This window comes from Vidua chalybeata, chromosome 23, assembly GCF_026979565.1.
Source record: "Vidua chalybeata isolate OUT-0048 chromosome 23, bVidCha1 merged haplotype, whole genome shotgun sequence".
Classification (NCBI taxonomy): domain Eukaryota; kingdom Metazoa; phylum Chordata; class Aves; order Passeriformes; family Viduidae; genus Vidua; species Vidua chalybeata.
In genome coordinates, this window is record NC_071552.1 from 565317 (window position 1) to 588804 (window position 23488).

The window sequence follows — 23488 nt, forward strand, 5'->3', positions numbered from 1 at the left end:
AGATAGACATGGTTTCCAGCAAAGACACAAACAAAATAAGAGGGCTTTTATAAAAATATCCAGACTTAAAATATGGGAGGAATTGGTGTCTCTGGACGCTCCAATAGCTTTTGCATAGCTGGACTTACCTAAAGGAAACACTTTCCAATCCCTGCTCCCACAATACACAATCAGGGTCTCATCTAGTTAGGTGGTTTGGGGAGGTTGGACCTTCAGCAGAACACTGAAAAGCCCCAGATCACTGGTTTTCTATAAAACAGTTCAAGACAGGAGCAGAGAGGGCCAGGCTGAGCTTCCACTCTCCAGGGAAGGGAGTCTTGGATCCCATCAACACAGCAGAATGTCTGAGCAGCACGAGCCAAACACTCATAGTCAGAAACCCAGCAATCTTTGAAACACTGTGATCCCAGGAATTCTCAGATCTGAGGGGTCAGGACCCATAAGTGCTGCTGAAGGCAGTGCCAGCCCCTCTTGGCTGATGCACAGCAGCACCATGAGAAACACCCCCACATCCCTTCATCTGGAACTGGGAACGGTTCCTGGTCATCTTCCCACTACTTGGTTAACAAATTCCAGATGAAGAGAGCAAACAAACTCTCCACCTGCTCACTTCTCACCTGTGATTAGACACTGGCACCAGTCAAGGAACCCTCCCCGTCCTCCTCCTCCTCGCTCCTTTCAGGGGACCCAATGGATTTGCTTTAGGCCACCTCTAAAAGCACATTTGGCTGGAACACCATTTGTGGCTTCTTGCAAAAATCAGCTCTCTTCATTGCATGAAATATTTGCATATTTTAAAGCGCTTGAAAAGCAACAAATGTTACAGTTTCCAAATGATTTTGGAACAAGCACATGTAATTAGCCCTGTCTAACAAATCTGCTCCTGACTGCAGTAGTAAACAACTGAATTTAAGCCAAAAGCTGTTTCAGAGACATCAAATGTCAAGGTCTGACTCCTGTTCTAACGCCCCAGCCTGGCAGGTAATACCTCCTTGGGGCTTATTTGCTTTGACTAAGCCGTGTTAGAGGATGAGATGCCCTTACTGCTGCGGGTTCCTCGTGCATTAAAATGCACCACTGGGTTCCTGCAGTCTCCCATGACAATTCCAGCATGGCTTGCATGGTACAAACGTGATTCCTGGGCTCCAAAAACCACCCCAAACCTTCCCAAAGTGCCACCCCTTGCGCCAGGGCCGCCCTCCTCTTTGGGCAGCAGCAAGCCGTGAGTAGGGTGCTGTGAGTTAACTTAACCCTGGCAAATTTTGGAAGTTACTTAAGCAAATCTGCTTACGATGACAGCAGTCGGCAACGGATTTGAAGGCAGAGCTGTCTGCGAGCCCTGCAGTCAGGCTCCCACTCCCACACGCAGCACCTCGGGTGGCAAAGCAAGGTGACAGAAGTGACCCGCTCCCGCACGGAGCCGGCGTGGTGACAGCAGGGCCTCCCACGTCCCACGGGCGGCTGTGCCCAGCTCCAGCAAGCAGTGGGAATGCAGCTCTGAAACAGACAACCCCCACGCTGGAGACACCCAAAGAGCCAGCGTGGGACATGCTCATCATCCCAAGAAGCCAGAACTGCTCCACAGCTTCCTTGCACGGAGAGGGGACTCTCCTTGGCACGGCACTCGTGACACGGGCACGAAACCAAACCCTCCATCTAATTTAACCAAGGGGCTCTTGGCAAGTCCAGGTTGGACAGAAACACTCTGCTCCCAGGGCAGGACGCTCAGGGAAAGGTCAGACCCATCTCCAGGTGAGAAAGGCTTCTCAAGGCAGTGCCAACCCCAAGCCTTGGGACAGCAAGTGACATGTGGGGCAAGAATCAGGACACCGTCATCGGCTCCCTCCCCTTTCTGCTCCGAAACAAGGAGAGAAAATTGTTTTTTTGGCAGAACCCTCCTCAACATGATTTCTGTGAGAGCATTGGACCACAATACTGCACTGTAAAGAGGTTTAATAGTGATTATGAAAATCCATCTTTTCTTATTGCCTCTTCCATGGGCTGAGAATAAAGACTGCCTTCATCCCGAAAAGGTCATGTTTGCATTTCTGGTAAACACAGCACATTGTTTTTTCCTCTCCACCCAATATGCTCAAGTGAGTCACATCTGGCTGACTTGTCAAAAGATAGTGAAAGTTTGAGGAAATGGTGTTCCACAGATGTTACTGCCTAAAAATAGCCTTGCCACAACTGATAACAATTTTCCAGCTCAGTGGCCAAATATTCTGCTCCAAGGCATGTATTGCCAATTGAGATTATTGCAGATGCCAAGTTCAGCAACTTGTTTCTTGTCCTGTAAAAACTTTTCTCTCCTACTATCTCCTGTCAGCACAACCACATGAAATCATTCCAGGATTTCAACACTCCTACTGTTCTATCACAGAGGTAAGACCTATCTAGCACAAATATAAATTTAACACTGCTTAATCTTCATCTTCCAAAGGAATAATTTTCAATCAGGTGCCTGTAAGAAACAGTTGTTCTCTCACAAATTCATACAAAGAAAAGTGCAGATTTGGCATCTCGGGGTATCATCTTTCCAAGCTGTCTCTTTAGCAGGGACACAGAGAAATAATCACATTAGAGCGTCAGCCAATAAATACTGGAAGAGCAAAGCACAGACAAAGCAATTTCTGCAAACTCTGCCTGGATTGCTTCTACAGTTATTGATAACGGAAGAACTGAATGCAAACAACATCAGGCTGGCACAAATGTGAAAAATATTTTCCGGAAAAAATTCTATAAAATGAATAGTGATATCCCATTGCCATCTAAGTTAAAACTCTGCAGAGGATAAAGAAACTTCAAAAGCCGGTGCATTTACTGTTGAAAATTCTTTACATTCCATGACTAAATCACCAACACCACGGAGGTATTTCCATCTCCGATTCTGCTGATGCCACAAACCGAGCTGTGCTGGCGTGGTTCACGCCGTCAGCAGAACCCCCTGACTGAACACCGTGTCATTCACGAGATAAAGTGTCCAAGAGGCAATTCACCAGGCCTTAAACAGGAAAGAGAGATGACCTCAATCCCCTTAGGAAGAATCTCTCCCTAAAACGCCTTCGAAAAGTGAGAAAAAGGGATTCTGCAGGAATCCATCATCTCTTCCTTAAGTAGCCAGCCTTAACGTCTCGCCCGCTGCACTCCTGGCCTTCAATTATTCAGCATTTAAATGGATCCCTGTCCTCTCTAACAAGTGGCATGCAGCTGCTGGCAGCACCGTGGGACACTGGTGCCAGCGGTGCCCACTCGAGTGTCCCACTCTGTCAGCAGCACTGGGGCTCAGGGGCTTGCTGCTAACACAGCCAGAAGTGCAGCTCGTGACACAGCCCCCCAAAAGCCAACTGTGCTCCATCTGAGGAGAGGAAACACGCCCTGGATGGTGCCACGGCCACCAAGATGACTGAAACCTACCCAGGAGGGACTCTGTACTCAACGTGATCCTTTCTGTTTGGTTTTCTGATTACTGCTTAAATTCAGAAGCCTAACAAACAGATGGAAAGAAGGTATTTGCTAAGTCTTTCACAAGCATCAATTTAGCTGATGGAACCAAGAAGATATTTTTCCTCAGCACTGCTGAAAGAAAACATAAAAGAATTTTAAAATCCCACAGCAGTTCCTTCCCTCCAGGGGAGATGGATATTTGATATTCTAAGTCTCCCTATGGCAGAACTGTAGGGGAAGAAGGAGGCAGTGTTCTCAGGGGTGCTGGGTGTGCTGTGGGGCAGAGGGAACACCCTGCAGCCCCATCTCTGGGTTCAGCCCATCCAGGCATCCCAAGGCAGGGTACTGATGGAAGATGAGGGATGGGACAGGGGCAGCACCTGCAGCAAGGACACTGCTGCAATCCTGCCAGGACACTGCTCCCAATCCCTCAATCCTGCCAGGACACTGCTCCCAGCCCTCAATCCTGACAGGACACTGCTCCACACATCTCAATCCTGCTGGGACACTGCTCCCAGTCCCTCAATCCTGACAGGACACTGCTCCCAGTCCCTCAATCCTGCTGGGACACTGCTCCCAGTCCCTCAATCCTGCCAGGACACTGCTCCCAGTCCCTCAATCCTGCTGGGACACTGCTCCCAATCCCTCAATCCTGCCAGGACACTGCTCCCAGTCCCTCAATCCTGCTGGGACACTGCTCCCAGTCCCTCAATCCTGCTGGGACACTGCTCCCAGTCCCTCAATCCTGCTGGGACACTGCTCCCAGCCCTCAATCCTGACAGGACACTGCTCCCACCCCTCAATCCTGCCCGGACACTGCTCCCAGCCCTCAATCCTGCCAGGACACTGCTCCCCACCCTCAATCCTGACAGGACACTGCTCCCCACCCCTCAATCCTGACAGGACACTGCTCCCAGTCCCTCAATCCTGACAGGACACTGCTCCCCACCCCTCAATCCTGCCCGGACACTGCTCCCAGTCCCTCAATCCTGACAGGACACTGCTCCCCACCCTCAATCCTGACAGGACACTGCTCCCCAACACTCAGCACCACTGCTAAGACATGGCAAAAACTCAGAGGGTTTCTGGGAGGCTGTCTGCAAGTTAAAGAGAATTTAAGAGGCAAGGAAGCAGCCCTCGTAGCCCGGAGAGCCCACGGTGACACCTCGGCATCCCAGGCAGCTCCTGCAGCAGCCGCCCAGCGCCAGGGCTGCTCGTGCACTGCAGGAGGCACAGACAACACGGGCAGAACACGCCAGAAATAAACACCTCGCAGAGAAAGTTTTGTAACATCTCCCATGCCTGTCACATCCCAGTGTTCTCTGCAGAGACAGATGGTCCAGGCTTCTATTAGCAATGAATAATGAGATGTGAAGTGGAAGGTGTGAGATGCTGCTTAACCTTGCTTCCCCCCAGCACCCTCAGTCCTGAACCGCACAGCATTTGATATTTCTGTATTGCAAACCACCAAGAAACACCACAATAATCACAAGTTTGCCATGCACCGGTTGTTTCGCTGCCTTTAAAAACAAACCTGCTCCTATTTTAGCCTTCTTCAAGACTGGCAAAGCTGAACCATCTGCCATGAAGTCACGCCGGAGCCAGCCACAAATCAAAGCAGGCACCCAGTGAGCATCCCACCATCCTGCCAAGCCACACCAGCCACCTCCTCACATCTCATGGACGTTACCCTGGATAAACAAGGGGTGCTGGACTTCACCAGGGGCTGGGGGACCAGCTCAAGTAGGGAGGCACGGCCCCCACCTGTCCTGCGTGCCGGGGCAGAGACGCCGTGGGCTGGGAGGGAGCCTGGCACAGGCTGGTGCTGTGTGCAGCTGGAGCACAGCCCGGGCTCCAGACACAGAGACTGAGCTGAGGGAAGAGAGAAACACTCCTCAAACACCTGGAAGGCAGCTGTGGAGTGAGGAGGACACATCCCTCTGCACAGACACCACGGGCCTGGCAAGTTGCAACAGGCGAGGCTGCAGCGTGGACCGCTCGTGGCCCGGGGAAGGTAAGCCCCAAAATACACTCTCGAGGCAGTCCTGGCTGCTTGAGAGGCCACTGCTGGCTGTGCCAGGAGCAGACCGGGCACACTGGGGCCCAGCCCTGAGCTCAGTGCCCCATTCACCCAGGTCTGCCCTCTCAAGCCCATCCCCATCGGCGAGGAGCAGCACTGGCACATCTGTTATCTGTCACTCCTCGCGCTGGAGCAACAGAGCTTTTAGAAAGAAGGATCTAAAACTATTTAAAACATTTTGTTCAAATTAATGGGCTATTTCACACAAAAGTGCATTCCCTAGAGCCGTGTGCATTTGCAAACGTGCTTGCTGAACCGGTTTTAGCAATTTGTAGACTAAAGTTTGGCAACATGATCCACCCATCTGGGGAATACACATTATGTCTTACTTAGATAAACAGACATAATAGCAATCCTCTTTGCAGCACCTCTGCTACCACTTGAACTGAGTAATACCCACCAAGGGCTACTACCTGCACAGGGAGGAAGGTCAGAGCAGCCACGAGGGACCTGGTGTTTCATCCTGGAAGCACAGAGAGGCTTCAGCAGCACTTCTGGGATCACCAGACACGCAGACAAGGCTGTAAATAACCCAAGTTGTCTTCAAAATCCACTTACAATGATGCTGCCCACAGCATCCCCACTGCCCTTTCTCTCTCGATGACAGTAATCCGCAGGGGCTGTTGTGTTTTCTCCTGTCTTTATCAAGAAGTGGTGGTGCACGGGAGCAAGTGGAATTTCTATGGGAAACCAAGGGATTGCCTCCATCCCATCAGGACACTGACACTGCTAAGAAGCCACACAGCGAGTGCCCTTCATCCAGCCAAGTTTTCCTCCTGGACAGTAACAGTGAAATCGAAGGGGACGTGGAATGAAGAGTCTGCCTTGGGTTTTAGCTACACCATTAACATCAGCATGTCTCATTTCCTTCCCAAATGAAGGAGAGATGAGTCCGATGCCAACAAATGACCAACAGGAACCCGACACTGAAATCAGGAGACGCCGAGATTAGGGACTGCTCCTGCTTGAGCAACCCGCATCCCAAATTCTGACAAAACTGGGACATTAGAACAAGCAGATCTTGCATTTCCCTTCTCTGTCCACACACACAAACACAATATCTGTGTGTGAGTGTCTTTGTGTGTTTGTATGTACACACACAGTGATGGGAGGGACGGCCCCAGCAACTATAGCAAATCCTTTCTTCGGGGCACATAAAACCCTCTCTCAGGAGCAAGTGTTTTAAATCCAATTTGCCACAACAAACAAAGGCATGAAATGCTGTGTAACCCTCACGCAAGCATTTACATTCCTTATTGTTAATTTGGAAAGGGAAGCCACGTTTCTCCCAGGCAGATGAAGCCGAGCTCTCGTGATCGGCGGCGCCGAGCTGCTCTGCCAGAAGGACACTTCCTAAATGCTGCAGTCAGTATTAATAGGTTTGGAAGCCTCACGGGACCAGAAGCAAAAATTAATCCAGTTTAACAGAGTCCGAGGGCACCGTGTGCTGCTATAAACTCCTGGAAGTTCATCTGAAGGTAATCAATAACTGAACAAGGCACTTCCTACCTGTTCCATATTAGAAACCACAAAAATGCCAAACAAAATGTTTTATTTCCTGCAGTGTCTTCACTGTCACAATGATGCAAAAATTCTATTTCTGAGCAGCCTGGCATTCACCACGGAGATGTTCAGATCTGACTGACCCTTTTTAAAGCAGTCTCCTTGCTAAGGCACCTCCCTGTGCCTCAGCCCCCTTCCCACAAAGTTGCTCATGATTCACACAGATAATTTCTTCTTTAATCAGGACCCCAGTGGAAACCAAATTAACTCCTCAGGGCATCCAATGGACCGTGCTGCCCCAGAGAATTTGCACCTGAGAGTTAAGGCTGTCAGATTTACTGATATTTGATGAGAAGGATCTGAATGCTCCCAGCCAGCTCCTGGTGGATGCAGGGACAGATCCCCACGAGAAGTGAGGGCTGGGAGCAGGCAGAGACTGTGGCCTTTCACAGCTGGGGACGGAGAAGTGGCAGCCTGGTCAGGACCAGCAGTGGCCACGCTCCCCACCGAGCCCAGGGCTCTGGGCCTCCTGCCACCCTGCTTTTCCAAGGGCCTTTCCGAAGATTTTAAATCTAATAAACCAAATTCTAAGCCACAATTTTAAGTCAAATGTTAAGCCTGAGCTCATTACAGTTCCTCGAGTGCCAGGTGCAAACCCCCAGGGAGTACAACCTGTGACTACACCCCAGATACAAGGATGCTCCATTTGAGGATTCCAGGGTGGGAGAGGAGGCAAATATTCCCTCAGTCCTGCTACCCCCACCTGCCTTGGGACAGCAGGAGCATTCACCCAGCCCCACTGGCCAAAGAGAACCCCCAGGCCACAGGATCTGAGGCTCCTCCTGACACCAAGCTGCTGTTTTGACAATAGCTTTTTTTTTTTTTTACGAGACATTTGTCATTAACAAACTTTAGACAAGGTTAATGAAAGTTCTGTCACTTTAATGTCTCGCCTGCTTTAAATTACAGATGTCATCTGCCATGACTAAAGAAAGGGCACTGAGCAATAATACCATAAACTATCATCTCCAGGGACACACAGGTAATTGCATAGCTCATTAAAAAACTGTTTTAATTATTAATTGACCGTGTCAGAGTTGTCCTTTGAAGTCAGTTTTAATTTTTTTCCTTGCAAGCATGATGATTCCAAGCTGACCTACACAACTTTCTGTACCACCTCCAGGAACTGGAGGGAAGGCTTGGGACCTGGCTCACAGCACGGCGACCGTGGCTCGACAGCACAAGAGTGGCACACACTCAAACATTCCCAAATCACAGGGGTAATGGCCTGAAATGAAAAGACTTGAGCAATGAAGTGAAAAAAACCTCCTAAATGCTGGCTGGCCACCAAACCTGAAAGAAGAAAAAAAAATCTGAACGGTTGACAGGCCACAGACACAACAAAAAAACACAAAATCAAAAAATGGAAGACTTCTGGTAGCTCCTGTGGCTACAAAATCGTCCAAGTCACCTTCTCTGAATGGCTCCAGCTCTGCCCCACGCTGTGGGACACACAGGTGAACTAAAAGCTTTGCTCAAGGGAGGTTATCCTGATGTTGCCACCTTGGGAAACCCCTGTGAGCCCAGGGATCCAGGCAAGGTGTCTGGAAACACAAACACACAGAGGCAGCTCTGCTGGACACTCGGCTCGTGGGTCAGTCAAAGTGATAAGGAAATTAAACACAAACCACCACCTCCATGAAAAAAACACCTGCACAAGCCCTGCCTAAAATACAGAGAGAGAGCAAGACACAGAGACAAGCTATCCTACAGAGGCTGTGCATCCAGGCAAATTCCAGGAGGGGTGAAATCCCAGGCGAACCTGTGTGTGGGTTGGGGTTTTTCAGCCTCTGTGCTGTTTTTTGTTAAACAGCCAAGTGAAAAAGCCCCAGAGAAAGCAGAATGAGCTCACAGGTTTCAGCAACCTACTGGGGCCTCTTGTCCTACAGCCCATGAGCTGATATGAGATGTTTGTACTGCAGGGAGGACTGGAGCACAAAACCATGTACTGCTAACCCCTGGGATGAATCACAGCCACACTGGCTACTCACCCATTCCCTGCATCTTAACTTCATCCTGATCTCACCCAGCATTCAATCCTGGGCAGCCACCTGGATCTTCATACCAGCCCTAGCAAGGGCAAATCAGCTGAACAAAGAACAGCAACAAGAACTTGGAAAGAAAAATCACCTGCTGTAAATGAGGAGAACCCCACTGGAGAACACAAGCACGTTCACTCTTCCCTGCACTGTTTCACCCCAGCAGGTTTTGGGGATCTGTTTTTCACAGAAGGAGCACAGTGAGCACAGACCACCACTGAAACACTGACAGCAAAATGCCACGTGAGCCACTGGTCACAGCAATGGCCAACACTTTCCCTTCTCTGAGCCACAGCAACACCAGGGACTGCACAAGCAGGTAAAGACCAAAGTACAGGCACCACACGGTTCCTTAATTGCCAAGCACCAGACTGGGAGGAAAAGAACAAAGTTTCAGCTCAAGATAAGAAAACACCTTGCCCGCAAGCTCCAGGTAATTGCACACCTCAAGGAACACTGTAGGAAAAGGGGTTTACAGTGGCAGTCCCACTCCTGCTCCTCTGAACCTCACACTGAGGCAGAGTAGACAGTTCTAACTGCTCCTGTTTGTCTTGGGCACCAATTAATTGTACAAGGAAGCCCTGTAACACAGCCACCTCGATGCCTTGGCCTTTTCAAGCACGTCCTTTACACGTCAAGAATACAACTCACTTCTTTCTGGGCACAACCAGCAGACTCGCCCTTCCCGTGCTGCCTGCACTGAAGCAGCTCAGGAATACACCCTGGGAGCCAACCCCGAGGATGCCAAAGGGCTGGGTCAGGCTTCTGCCTCTCCCAGTTCCGTGTACCCAAGGCAGGGAATGCCAACATCACCTCTCAGTCACCAGCACCGAGCGTTTCCCTACAATAACACAGGCAGCCCAAACTCCCGAGCTGGAAGGAGCCTCAGTTTGGGATGTACATAAACTATCACACACATATCAACAGCTGCACAAAGCCCCCCCCAAAGCAGCTCCCAGGTACGTCCCCAGGTACGCAGTACAGCTGGGATGTGCACGGGAGGGTTTAATGGAAGCGATGTTTTTATCGCAGAACTCCATAAATCCACATCCCACTGCCCCACGAGCTCCCTTCTACCCAGCTCTGGCTCAAGCTATTTGCCAGTGTAATTGAATCCTTCTTCCAGACTCTTTATATTCCTCTCTGGTTTGGGGACAATGCTGCTGAAATACGTTTACCATCCATCTTTCTTAACGTGTTTAATCTAAATAGAAGACTCAAATCCAAGATTGTGCAGTTGATGGATAGCTCACCTTCTTCCACCAGCACGCCTTAAATGCCTCCTGCTATATTGCTCTCAGAACCTCACAGAAAACCTGCATTTGCTGGGATTTCAGCCTCTCCTGCCCAGTGAGTGATCATATATTCTTATTACAGTAGAGTACCATTAAAAATTGATAAGGTTCGAGGAGCTGCCACATGTAAGACAGAGATATGTGAACACACTTAACAGACCCCCAGTGCCATGTGAGACTTTCACCAGCTCCAGGCTGCAGAACTGAACCCACTGCTCCCTTGGGAACCCCCTCAGAACTGGCAGAGGTGTCCATTATTAGACTGAGGGACCTCCAGCAGCTCCCCAGCACTGAGGTGTGCTGGGCTGGCTGAAAAGGGGACGAAACCAAACCACAGGCAAAAAGCATCCCCTTGTTTACTCCTCAAATTGGGCAAACACAAATGTCCCTCCCACACCCCTCATATCAAAATATCACGTGCCCCATGAAGTCCCAAGCAATTCCTAATGAAACTTCAAGCATGAAATCAGCAGAGGTAATAACTCTGCTATTCCTACCGATGCCCTGTTATAACTGTGAGGGCAGTGAGGCCCTGGCACGGGCTGCCCCATCCCTGGAAGTGTCCAAGGGCAGCCTGGACAGGGCTTGGAGCAGAGTGGGACTGGGGAAGATGTCCCTGCCCATGGCAGGGGGTGTGGAATGAGATGAGCTTTCAAGTCCTGTCCAGCCTGAATCATTGTGGCACTCTGTGTTTTACATATTTAGATGCACAGTTGGGATATTTAAAGGTATTACATTGGAACCAACAGAGTCCATTACTGACACCACACAGTGTGAGAAACACACTCCTATGTACCCAATAAAATTCTGTATTAGAAGAATAACTTGGGTATTCTGGATAAAATGCCTGTGTTTTCCTGCCTCCAAGGGGTTTGGAGTACTGCATTATGGCAGCACTCACAATGAGGGGAATGCAATCCTGCAGTTCCCATTGTGCAGTGCTCTACGGAGCCGTGTGTTCCCAGATTTTAGAAGAGCACATTATTCTCTGCTGCACAGAAAACCGCCCGCTCTTCCAACCACGACGGCACGGTCCCCTGGAGCAAACAGCTGGCAGCACTCCACCTCCCATGGATTTTCTACATAATCTCTGCTTAATCCCAGCCCCACCCTGTGCCCAGAATGCAGATATTACAGCCTGGGGAGCAGGAGGGGTCAGCCGGGGTCACCGCTGCCCTGCTCCCAGCACCCCCGGCCATCTGTTCAGCAGGCTGGAACACACTGACGGTGCAAGTCTGGTTTCTGCCACAAACCTCTCACCCTCCATCTCTCAGGGCAGGGCTTCTCCATCCCCGAGCCAGAGCTGGGCCCTGCTCAGCTGCCCCAGGGACCCTTCCCAGCCCTTCCTCACGAGCTGCTTCCCACCTGCGAGTTCCCGCAGCGCCAGTTCCAGTGCTCCACCAGGAGCAGGCAGCTGTGCCAAGGAAGCATCTCCCTTGTCATCCCTAGCACACCTGGCAGCAAATGGCTGTTGGATGGTGCCCAACACAGCCAGGACACCTGCCAGCATCCCAGGGACTGACACCAGGTGACCTTTGCTGGTGCCTGAGACTTGCTGGATTGTTCCTGGAAAGCTGGTCATGTTTAATGAGTGGAACAGGTGTTCTGTAAGAGACATCCCAACCACAGGCTGTGCTCTGCCCCTTCCCTTCCACACAAGCCAGCAAGGACCACCAGGAGAACAGGGATTACATGAAGGCCCAGAGTGATGGGATTCCTAAATCCTGGCAGAGTAAGGCAGAAGCAGCTAGATAAAGCAAGAAAGGTGCAATAATGAACTGAAACCATTTGTATTTCTGGGAACAAAGCTGACCCGCCACTCTCATTCCTAAAAGCTCACCCTCACTTTCACAGCACAGGCAAGAAAAATCTATGAGGTCAATGTCTCACATCAATTTTGCCACTCCTCCTCAGTCAATGAAATAGTTAATTACAGTTTTCCTCCTGGTTTAATGCAGGGAGGAGAGTCGACCACTTCATTTAATAATTTAGCTGAAATGTACACGTTAATTACTCATTCAGTTTTCAAATTGAATCAATGTAAATGCTGCCAACAATACAGAAGCAGAAATGCAACCCCCCCACACTGACAGCAAAGTTCCTCGTCCTTTATGAATGACTTTTGTCTCCAGGCCTGCAAAAGAAATCAATGTACATCCCTGCCTGGAAACCGTGAACCCACCTGCACCAGGCGGGAGTAATTGAGCACAATTAGACACACAATTCAGAGAATTCATCAAAAAGAACAAAACCAAGGCCATTTCCCACTGGATTCCCTAGCTCCTTTCCAGGAGCACACTGCCTGTGCCACAGCCCTGCGCTGCCCGGATCCTCTGCTGCTCCCCATCAGCGTGGGATGGCAGAGATCAGTGCTGTGCTGGGAGCTGTGGCTCCAGCTGAGCACCCAGAGCCCAGCTGAGAGACGGAGGAGGTGCCACTGACACCAGAGAAGGCTCCAAGCATGTTGGTAACCACTGACCTTTTCTCTGTACCCTTCCTGTGGGCAGCTCCACCCAGCACAGACTCCTTCTCTGTACCTTTCCTTAGTCTTTTGCAGGACTGGCTAACTCCTTCCTATCTCTCACACAACTGCCCAACCCCGTTTGTCCCCCACACAGCATCTCACCTTCCCTGCCCCTTGCACCACCACTTGGCCCTTTCCTCCTCACAACAGGACCAGCAGATCCAACTGCCTCCTGACAGCTAACCCACTCTTCCAGAGCACCCCTGCTCATTGGCCCTGGACTGTGACCTCATTAAGGGCCAGGCTGTTCCCACTCTTTGGCCATCAGTACAGCTACAATTCAGCAGGGGAGATTGCCTTCACTGCTATCCCTGTTCACTTACAATGCATCCTCCCACAGCTGAGCACAGATCCCAGCTGAGCACCAAGATTCCAGCTGAACACTGAGATTCCAGCTGAACACTGAGATTCCAGCTGAACACTGAGATTCCAGCTGAACACCAAGATTCCAGCTGAGCACTGAGATCCCAGCTGAACACCAAGATTCCAGCTGAACACTGAGATTCCAGCTGAACACCAAGATTCCAGCTGAGCACCAAGATTCCAGCTGAGCACCAAGATTCCAGCTGAGCACCAAGATTCCAGCTGAACACTGAGATCCCAGCTGAGCACCAAGATTCCAGCTGAACACCAAGATTCCAGCTGAGCACCAAGATTCCAGCTGAACACCAAGATTCCAGCTGAGCACCAAGATTCCAGCTGAACACCAAGATTCCAGCTGAGCACCAAGATTCCAGCTGAGCACAGATCCCAGCTGAACACTGAGATTCCAGCTGAACACAGAGATCCCAGCTGAACACCAAGATTCCAGCTGAACACCAAGATCCCAGCTGAACACAGAGATCCCAGCTGAACACAGACCCCAGCTGAGCACAGATCCCAGCTGAACACCAAGATTCCAGCTGAGCACAGATCCCAGCTGAACAGAAATCCCAGCTGAACACAGACCCCAGCTGAACACCGAGGCTCCTCGATGCCCTTCACAGAGCTGTGTCACCCTCTGCCTCCTGCCACATGCTCCCATGGAACCCACAACAATGACCTTAGACTGAATACTCTGCTGCAAACCTCAGTGCTTCCCTAAACATTTTTGTCCAGAAAGATCTTTACCTACAACTCATTGGTTCTAGAAGTCAAATTCATTTTGCCCTTCCTCGCAGCTCCAGAGCTCCCTGGCTTTTCCTGGAGCCTGCTGGCAAAGCCACTCAGCTGGAAGGGGAAGCAGGAGGATAATGTGAGGATTGTTTGCCAAGAGGTGCTCAGCCCGTGGCTGTGGCACAGTTCTGGTGGCTGTGGCACAGTTCTGGTGGCTGTGGCACAGTTCTGGTGGCTGTGCCCAGCCTGTTCCATTCCACACCACTCCACAGCTCCGGTGCCTCGGCTTCAGCAACTGTTTGTCACAACACTCACACACCCCACACACTGCAGGCCTGACCCGGCTGCTAACGACACTTTCTCTTCAGAGGTGGTAGCTGTCAACTTGACTAACTTTGGATTGCATCCTTCAGAGGTAGTTACTGTGTCTTTTTAAAGCACTGTCACATATTGGGGCACAAGCAGGAAAAGAGTCAAGTTAAAGCTAAGAATCGTTGCTTCCCAGGTCACACTTCCCTGGTTTTACCCCTCCATCTTCAACTGAAAAAGCTCAAGACTAAAAATGGGCAGAGCACTAAAAGGAGCAACCCTCAAAGTTTTCTGTAAGTGCTGCCCTGTGTCCTCAGGATCTCCCAGAGGTGGAAATCCGAGCTACCTTATGGCTTCACATCCTCACCTTCCCCAACAACACAGCTGGCTCAAACAGGTCCAGGGTAAGATGGAACTGAGCAGAGAACTAAAGACAAAGGGCACTTATGATGCCAGTGCTCCTCTTCCCATAAATCTTCTTCCTTTTATATTAAAGGAACCCATTGACAGCAAATGCATTTTTCAATATTTCAGCCAAATATAGAACCGCAGTGAACTCGGTCATAAATTCCCCAGGAGGCAGAGGGCTGGCTGGGAGGGGAGGGAAGCTGCTGTTACACAACAGCACCGGGATGCTGCCCTACTTTCACAGGATGCCGTGCTGCCAGCTCGCTCCTTCCCTGCCCGCGCCGCACCTGCCGCGGCCTCGGCCAGCGCCGCGCGCCCCGGCGGCCAAAACGCCTTCCCAGCAGCAGGAGCCAGGATCCCAGCAGAGTGCAGGAAGTGTGAGAGCACTCTCCTTGTGCAGAGCTGTCCCTAAGGCGCTGCAGGCTGCAGCCACAAACGAACTCAGGCAGTGCAGGCTGCGAATGAACCCAGGAGGAGCAAAGAGCCTGGGCAGAGCTGCTGCTGCTCCTTTTTGAAGTCACACACTTCTCAAGGCAGAGAAAAGATGCTCCCAGAACAATGCTGCTCCTTACAGCCTCTTGTTAAGTCTATCTCCAGAGGGAAAACTCGTGTTTGTTAAACCCCAACACATGTGAGAAGCCACGACAAAGCAAATAAAGCCGTGGAGGTTTAAGTTGCAGGCAGGACTTTAGGGTTTATGGGTCGCAGAGATCTGTACTTACTCATCTCCCCTCGTATTACCAACTGCAAGAGCAAAATGATCCTTAAGCTCTTAAGAAGCCAGAGGACAGGGAAATTGCTTAAGAGAGAAAGGAACTGCTGAAGCACACGCTCTACAAATCAGTCCAGCCCTCGTTTTATTCCCTGCAGGAAACCCAAGGGATAAACAGCATGGAGATGCTGCTCCTCTGACTCTGTCCCAGCACACCACGAGAAATCCCCTCCAGAGGGTTTTCCAAGGCAGGCAAGTCCACCCTGCCCTTGTTGGGCTGCCTCCAAATCAGGCTCTTGTCCCCAGTTTCCCACCTGCCTTGTGAGCCCTGGTGAGGAGGGAGGCCACGAGCCAAGGCAGCCTTTCCCCAGCGTGTGCCAGAGCTGTGCAGGACACACACACCCCACACACCCCTCAGTGCACTGCCATGACCACTGGCTCTCAGTGAAGCTCAAGATGCACAAAGATCTTATTAGTGCTCTACAGGATTGTATTAAAAATACATGAAATATGCAGAGAATGGCACTTCTGGATGCGGCTCCACTGCCTGGAGCACCTGCACAGGGAGATCACATCGGAGCAGCACCAGCTCTCTGTCCCAGCCTCTCTGTTTTTATCATCTTGGTCTGATGTTCAGGAGGGGGCTGAGCTCGAGGCAGTGTCACACCAGCACCTGCCCCGAGCCCCAGTGCTGCTGGACCTGGCAACAACGAGTGCTGGGGCAGCTCCCACCTTACAGAAACAGCCTCTCACCTGCTGCGAGGCAGCAAGGAGCAGCAGCCCTTCCAGGGGAAATCCTCTGCTTTGGGAAGTGTATTGCATCAGTCTGGGGTCAGCACAAACGAGCAAAAAGCACCATAAACTGCAACACCCACTGATCAATACCCCAGGTGTGCAGAATCTTCTGTTCCACCTCTCTGCCACGACACGCTACCCAGCCAGTATCTCTGTGACAGATAATCAAATCTCTTGTCTACCTTTCCTTTATTAATCCTTGCTTAATCCTCTTTCATATTTTAGCTGCAGCTTTCATTAGGGAAAGTCTGATTTCTGAAAGGCATCAAAAAGCATCACCTTGACACCTGTCACTCCAGACCCCCGCAAACACACCTTCCACAGAGCAGCAGTGCTGCAGCAAACCCTGGGCTCTGCTGTTCCCTTGTCCCCATCTGACACAGGGCTGGAATCTCAAAAAGACAAATACCTGACACTTACAAAGAGGTCGAGTTGCCCTCCAGCTCCCAGAGCTGCTGTCTGAACCACAGGCTGAAGGGAGGGGTCTGCTCCTCCTTTGCCATGGATACCTGACAGTGCTGGGAACGATGGGGAGACAGCAAAGTCAGAGCTTTAAATGGCTCTGGAGCAGAGTTGCTGCACACCAGGATCGGGGTGGGACGGGTGCCTGCAGTGGTGATCAGGCAAATGCACCCCAGCCCCGGCTCCTTCTCTGTGTTTTATTTGGTTGCATCTCCCAAGGCCTGGGGCTGTTTTTTCCCTGCTGCTGATCATTCCTAATGTCATCTTCCAGCCCACATTCTCCTCCTTTGCCATCCCGTTGTGAGGTCACGATACATTTGTGACAGAGTTTCCATGGCAACAGACTGATGACATAAACATAAGCTGAGGATTTCTCCGCAAAGCGGGAGGAGCAGGAGATGGGCTGCGAGGCAGCGGGCTGCTCCTCCAGCAGCTCTCTCCAGTGAGAGCTGGGGGAATAGAGAACATTACTGGCAAAGTAAATTGCTTTTTGTGCAAGTGTTCTCTTTTTTGAAGTTTGCCCCCATGCGAAAGTCTCTAAGTCAGAACCTGCCCATTATTTTAATGTGCTGCTCGGTATTTAATAATCTTCTGCCTCAGACACCAGTCTGTTGCCATGGGAATGACAGCCGCACAAATACGGGATTAGGGCTATCAGGCAGGAGAAGAGAAATTATGAATAAGCAGTTATGTTCAGTAATTAGCAACTCCATGAAAAATCCCCAAAATCACGAATTTAGCTGGATGCGTTTATCTCCGTGTTTGAACACGAGCACGCGGGTGGTGCTGCTCCAGAACGGGATTCCCACAGCACTCACGGCTCCTGGGCTAAGTGGGTCCTACCTGGGAATGCAATTTATCCTGCTCCTGTTCCTGTGTGTCCCCTCTCCCCCTACACAGACCTCTCCACGGGTCTGGATTCTGCTCAACACCTGCCGAAGGCACCATCCCCATTCCTCTGGAATGCCGAGGCTGGGAGATGCAGCCTGGGTTCCCGAGCTCAGGAGGGCATCACTGGAGCAGGGAACATCTCCTGCACGTCCAGACCACGAGCTGCAGCTCACTGCAGCAAATTGAAGCTTTTAAGTCTTTCTTTTTTTAAAAATGGGAAAAGCTTTCTGCTTTAATTGGAATTAGTTACAGCACTGCCGAATAACCGACCTTGAATGGCACCTGCAGCAAAATCCTGTGTTATTTAACCAGATTCACAGGCAAAAGGACACTGGGAGCATCTGTGCCCACTATGAGATGCTTCTGTTTTCCTGCAGCGTGCCCACGCCCCAGGAAAAGGAGGATCTTCCCCCCTGCACTCAGCTGGCTGGGGGTGGTGGCACGTCTGGTAAATGCAGCACACTCAAACAAGGAGCCACAGCCAGGGAAGGGTGTCCCACGGGACACTCTCCAAGGTCAGATGCCTTCCCTTAGCCAAAGGAGCAGGGTACTTGAAAGGGGACAGACAAAGTCACTGCCACAGGCCCTGCACAGCCAGGGAGCCTTGGGGATGCTGCTTCCTCCTGCCCATTCCTGCTGGGAGTCTCCCCGCCCCAGGCAGGGACTGAAAACCAAAGGGAGCTGGCTCCTCTCCCCTGGCATTGCTGGGGAGGTCCAGGTTTGTGTCTGTGCCACAAAAACTTGTGCTCTTGGAGCAGGGAAAGGATCTCCTGCTCACCAGCCTGCACTTCCTATTCACCTGAGATACCTCCCTTTTTGCATATCTGTTGCTATTAAAATTCCTCTTCCAGCATGTAATTCCCTCTACTAGCTTTTCTCGCTTATTAGAGAAGACAAAAAGTATTCTGAGCATCTGATCAGAGAGATCTCATTTTCTCCAGGCACTCCTCTGAATTTAATTCTAGATTAAGCATTATTTAAAAAAACAACAAACCACCCCTGCTGCCTCCTACCTCCTCACGCTCCCTTTCAACACGAGGCTGGAGAACACTCCCAAGCCCAGGAATCCAGCTGCATTTAAAAATTACTCCTTGAAGAGTTACACTCCTAAATATACTACAGAGAATCAGAAACAGAAATCACAAGACAGGAAAGGCTGTTTGGGTTTTCCCTACTGCGCTGTGAGAGGAAAAGTTCTGAGTCCTCCTTTCCTCATCCAAACACGAGAATCCCAGAAAATCTCCAAAAGCGGTTGAAGCATTTTTTTATAACCCATCATTTCTAGACTTACTAATGAAGCATCTGCTGGCTGACAACTGCCTGAGCCGCTGTCCAAGCCCGAACCTGTCCCGTGCCAAACACCAGCCTTCAAATCCCACCTCTGAACGTGTTCACTTACCTAAAAAAAGCCAGGAAAACAAAATTAGCACAAATGCAGCAACTTGGATATAAAACCCTAGACAGAGACAAGTTTCAGTCCAGGGAGGTGTTGGCAGCTGCTCTTCCAGTTCCACAAATTCAGGAAAAAACACACAACCAGATAAAGGCTTGGCCAAGCAGAGCCCCTGAAGAGGAGGAGAGGTTAATAAATGCTGAAACAACCTTTGAGGCCTTTTTATTTATACCTACATACATATGAGCACAGGGATTTGACAAATAATACTTCTCAAATCACTCCTACGATGTTAACACTCCGGAGTATTAACTTGCCCGTGCCTGAAGGAAATGGGTCAATTTTAATTCTTCAAACAATTCTTGGCGGCACAATAACTCATTCTTCAGGCTGCAGATAGTGAGTTGTGCTCTGGTGTGCTGGGTCCCAGCACAGCACAGGGAAGGGGGGCTGCACCCCCCAAAAAAGGGGCCACCAGAGGAGCCTCGCTGCCTTATCAGAAAAAAACAACAGAAAAATCCACTCAAAACCAAAAATAAAGGAATTAGAGTTGTGGGAACTCTTGATTGAAAAAAAAAAAAAAAAACAAAAAACCCCAAAAAAAACAAAGACATTTGAACAGCTGCCTTTCCTTTGCCAGCACGTCTTTTCACTGCTCATGGTCACCTCCAGGAGCACAGCCCTGTGGCTGCTGACACTGAAACCCCCTCCCAGCACGGGGACTCCAAAACAGCCACAGAGCCTGCGAGATGCTCCCAGGGCAGCACTGGGCTCTCTCCATTAGAGGCACATTTGACTGCTTGCCAAAAGGACAGTTTTGGCAGGTACCCATAGGTCAGTATTTCTCCCTTTGAGGTTTTTTTGGCTTTTTTTTTTTTTTCTATTTCCTCTGCAGCACCAACTGCAAACACAGCAAAGTGTCACAGAGAGGGAAACCACCCGCTGCTCCAATGTGAGCCCTGTGCACACAGAGATTAACAGGAATTACAGCAGATACAAGCAGCTGCCTGGGAAAAAAGTTCCCTCAAATATCATACTGCAAAGGCTCCACGTGTTTAGGTGGGCAAAAGGAGGAGTGCAAGTGAGACAAGTGAGAACGATCCAACTCTTATACTGGGCAGCAGCAGGATGCTGCAAGTGCGTTCCCAGGGTCTCACGCTCCCTTCCTTCAGGTATTTTGGATACTGGACACGTCACAGCAGCCCCGTGGGCAGGACCCCAGCCCAGACCCCAAACCCTGAGCCAGCACGGTGCCCGGGCTGCCGCCGCCCATCCCTCACACCACAATTACACACACTAATTACGTATTTAATTGCTGCGCATTAATATCACCTCAGCCTACAATTACAGCTTATTCATGTAAACCTAATCAAGGAAAACCAGCATATTTGCATAAAAGTTGTAATGAAAAGTATAATGATTTCACTAACAAGACGTGGATAAGAACGCGTATCTGTGACAAACACTTTGTGTCAAGGAGAATAGAAAACGATTTTCTTTCCTGAAGATTATTTCGGGCCCATTTAACACAATCTGTAGCACTCCGGTGATGTGCAGTATCTTACACACATCAACTCATATCTCGATAATGTTCCTGACTTCAAATAAAATTTCATTACTATATTCAGTTCTAGGAGGGTTGGAAATGGTTGCATTGTTAAACTTAATAAAAATTGGAATTTGTGGAGTATTGGGCAATCCTCAGTGCCAGTTTTCCTCCTGTGGTTTGAGCATGGCAGCAGCTCTGTCCCAGCCCCCCCGTGCTGTCGTTTACATCCCAGCTTCATTTTCACCCATAAAACAAGCAATTAAGAATAAGTACAACTGCTTTGGAGTTCCCGAGGCCAGAGATAAAAATAAATTGGCTTTTATAAATTCACTTTTTGCAATGGTAAAACAAAAAACAGCCCTAATTATCAGTAATTTGTTACCTCTAATTTCAGCAGCCAGGCTGACGGGCGCGTGCATCTGGATCCTTCCAAGCCCTGAGCAGGATACAGGCACAGGAAGGCATCTCCTGGGTAATCAAACTGCAGCAGAGGGGCCAAGCTTTCAGGGTGCTGATCATCCTTGGCTCAGAGATGTGGCAACACCCACTCCATCCCCAGATTCACCTTGCTCTAACAGTGTGAAGTTTAAAGCCCTGGACTTAACACCCTAATTTCAATTTTCTATGGAAACTTTACGGAGATCAGTTAGACCTGCTCAGCATCAGGAAATCATCTTCAATTTCCCACTTCTTAAATGTTATTTCCTCTCCAATTACAACTGCTTGCATCTCATCTCATCTCCTCTGGTCATTATCAAGGTGGCTCCTTAGAAAGCCACATTATCAAGGTGAGCAGAGAATTTCCAGAGCACAGATAAGAGACGAGGGAACGAGCTTGGTTTTTTTGTACGTAATTTTGAACTCTATAGTGCAAAGGTAGCAGCTGCACATAACATCTGGAAGCCTGCACTGCCTCAGAGTGCTTCTAGAACAAGGAGGAATCGTGCCAGTCTCTCCAGTACAATCTCTGCGAGTTCAACGGGCTTTATTTGTCTCCTTGACAACGCGCAGCATGACTCAGTCATCGGCTCCCCGGTAATTAAGAATTTCATTTTGAGCAAGAGGTCAGGACAAGGGAGGCACCACGGCTGTCTCCAGGCGGGCGAGCCCGCGAGCTCCGCGGCGCGAAGGGAAGGCAGCGCCGCGTCCCAGACAGTCTGTGGGAGTGCACCTCGCAGCGAGCTGCAGTTTCACGTTATCTACTGCTCCACCTGCCACTCTGTTCAAACAGCGCGGCTCAGCCAGCGCCTGAGCACCGCCTGGAACAATCAGCACGAGCGGCTCCGTGGAACGGCGCGGGAGCGCGTTCGGGGACGCGACAGCCGTGAGCAGCAGCAGAGGGAGGAACCAGGCTCCCAAAGTCTGCATCTTCGGCCAGCCCTCTGCCCCCGTGATTTGATACGAAACTGGCCGTGGGCACTGTCAAAAACCAACATGGCACAGTACGGTGCCAACAGCAAGAAGAGCCCAGCGCCAGTGATGATGCTACTGGAACACGGAGGCAACCCGAAGGAGTGCTGGCCATGGCAAGGCCAGCGTTGCCTGCCCCTTTTGTCACGTCAACACCAGTTCCCACGTGCTGGTCTAGGCCAGATCCCTGCCTTCATCCGAGGCACGACTGGCTGTGGTGACCCAGGGCTCCTCCCGTGTCCCGCTCCAGCAGCCACCACACCTCGCCCTGCTGCGGATTAAGCACTTTGCACCATCTGTGCTCCCCTCCTGTGCTCGTGTTTTGCCCGTTACCTATTATGAAACCGTGCGTATAATCTCACCATCAGTTCATCAAGGGAGAATTTAAACATGACACACCAGTAATTGAACTGCAGGAGGACCTGGCTAATTCACGGCGGTGATTAAGAGCCACTGCAGACTAGCGAATTTTACAAGCGAGTGAACATGCAATAAAAATCTCGCTCATTTGTTTTGACAAGTGTCACTTCATATTAAAGGTACACTCCACCATGAACTCCAGTCTGGGAGCACAACTCTATTCCCAACATGGCCCCTCATTAAGTCCTAGACTCAGCAAAATGTTCTGCCATGTGCTCAGCTGTAACTGGGAGAGCTGGGAAAGCTGCAGGGACAGGGGGATGAGATCCCCGTCAGCAAGGGGAGCCTGCCAAGTACTGTGTGCAAACAAGACACCTTTTCTGTTTTCCATTTCATTTTTCTGCTCTCTTGTCCTTATCCTTTTGCTGTATTAGGTCAAAACCAGAGTCAAGACTAGCAAAAAATCCTTTGGTGCATGTTACCATTTCCCAGAGAATGAGACCAGGACTGAAACACAACTTTCACGGATTTACGAAACACGCCAGGAGCGTTCAGTTGTGTTTCTTAGCTCCAAGTTCCTTACACTGAAGTGGTTAATGCTGCTGAAGGACACAGGCAGGCACACTGATGTTCCAGCCCCTGCCTCAAGACAACACCAGAGTCAGGCTCAGAGGAACAAAGTCACCAAAGTCACCTTCAGCACCCAGGAAACACAACCTCCACAACCCACAGGAGGTTCGCAGGGACACCCCAGGGGACACAGAGGCTGCAGCTCTCTGCCACCATGGCGAGTGATCTGGGCTTTCATTTATTTACACGCCTGTCTAAAAGTCTTCAGAGCTCTCCCCCCAGCACCGGGAGTTCCCGTTATTGGGATTCTGGGGACCATTTCCGAGCGTGCGTGTAGGAAGTGCCAGTGAAGCAGCTCGAGCGTCTGTGACTCAGCTGCAGTCTGGGACAGTGCTGCGTGTTGGGATGCTCCTACTCAGCCCAAACAAGCACGGAACCAGGAGCCAAGGAGCTCGCCTGTCACGATGCTGGCAGATGGGGCACAGGCAGAACACTGGAGTTGACATGGAAACACCTCCAACCAGGCCCACACCCCTGTATTTTTCCTTTTTTTTTTTTTATTCTAGGAAACTTTCCAGTTTCAAGA

General features: G+C 50.3%; 1 protein-coding gene and 1 long non-coding RNA gene across 9 annotated transcripts in view; both read right to left on the reverse strand.

Moving 5' to 3' along the window:
• CADM1 (cell adhesion molecule 1) overlaps positions 1 to 23488 on the reverse strand; it is a 136229-nt gene that overhangs the window by 83445 nt on the left and 29296 nt on the right. The window lies entirely within an intron of this gene.
• LOC128799314 (uncharacterized) lies at positions 16442 to 16964 on the reverse strand. The gene is made up of 2 exons (XR_008434695.1): positions 16688 to 16964; positions 16442 to 16522 (listed from the first exon to the last, which is right to left on the reverse strand). It is a non-coding gene; the product is annotated as an uncharacterized LOC128799314 (long non-coding RNA).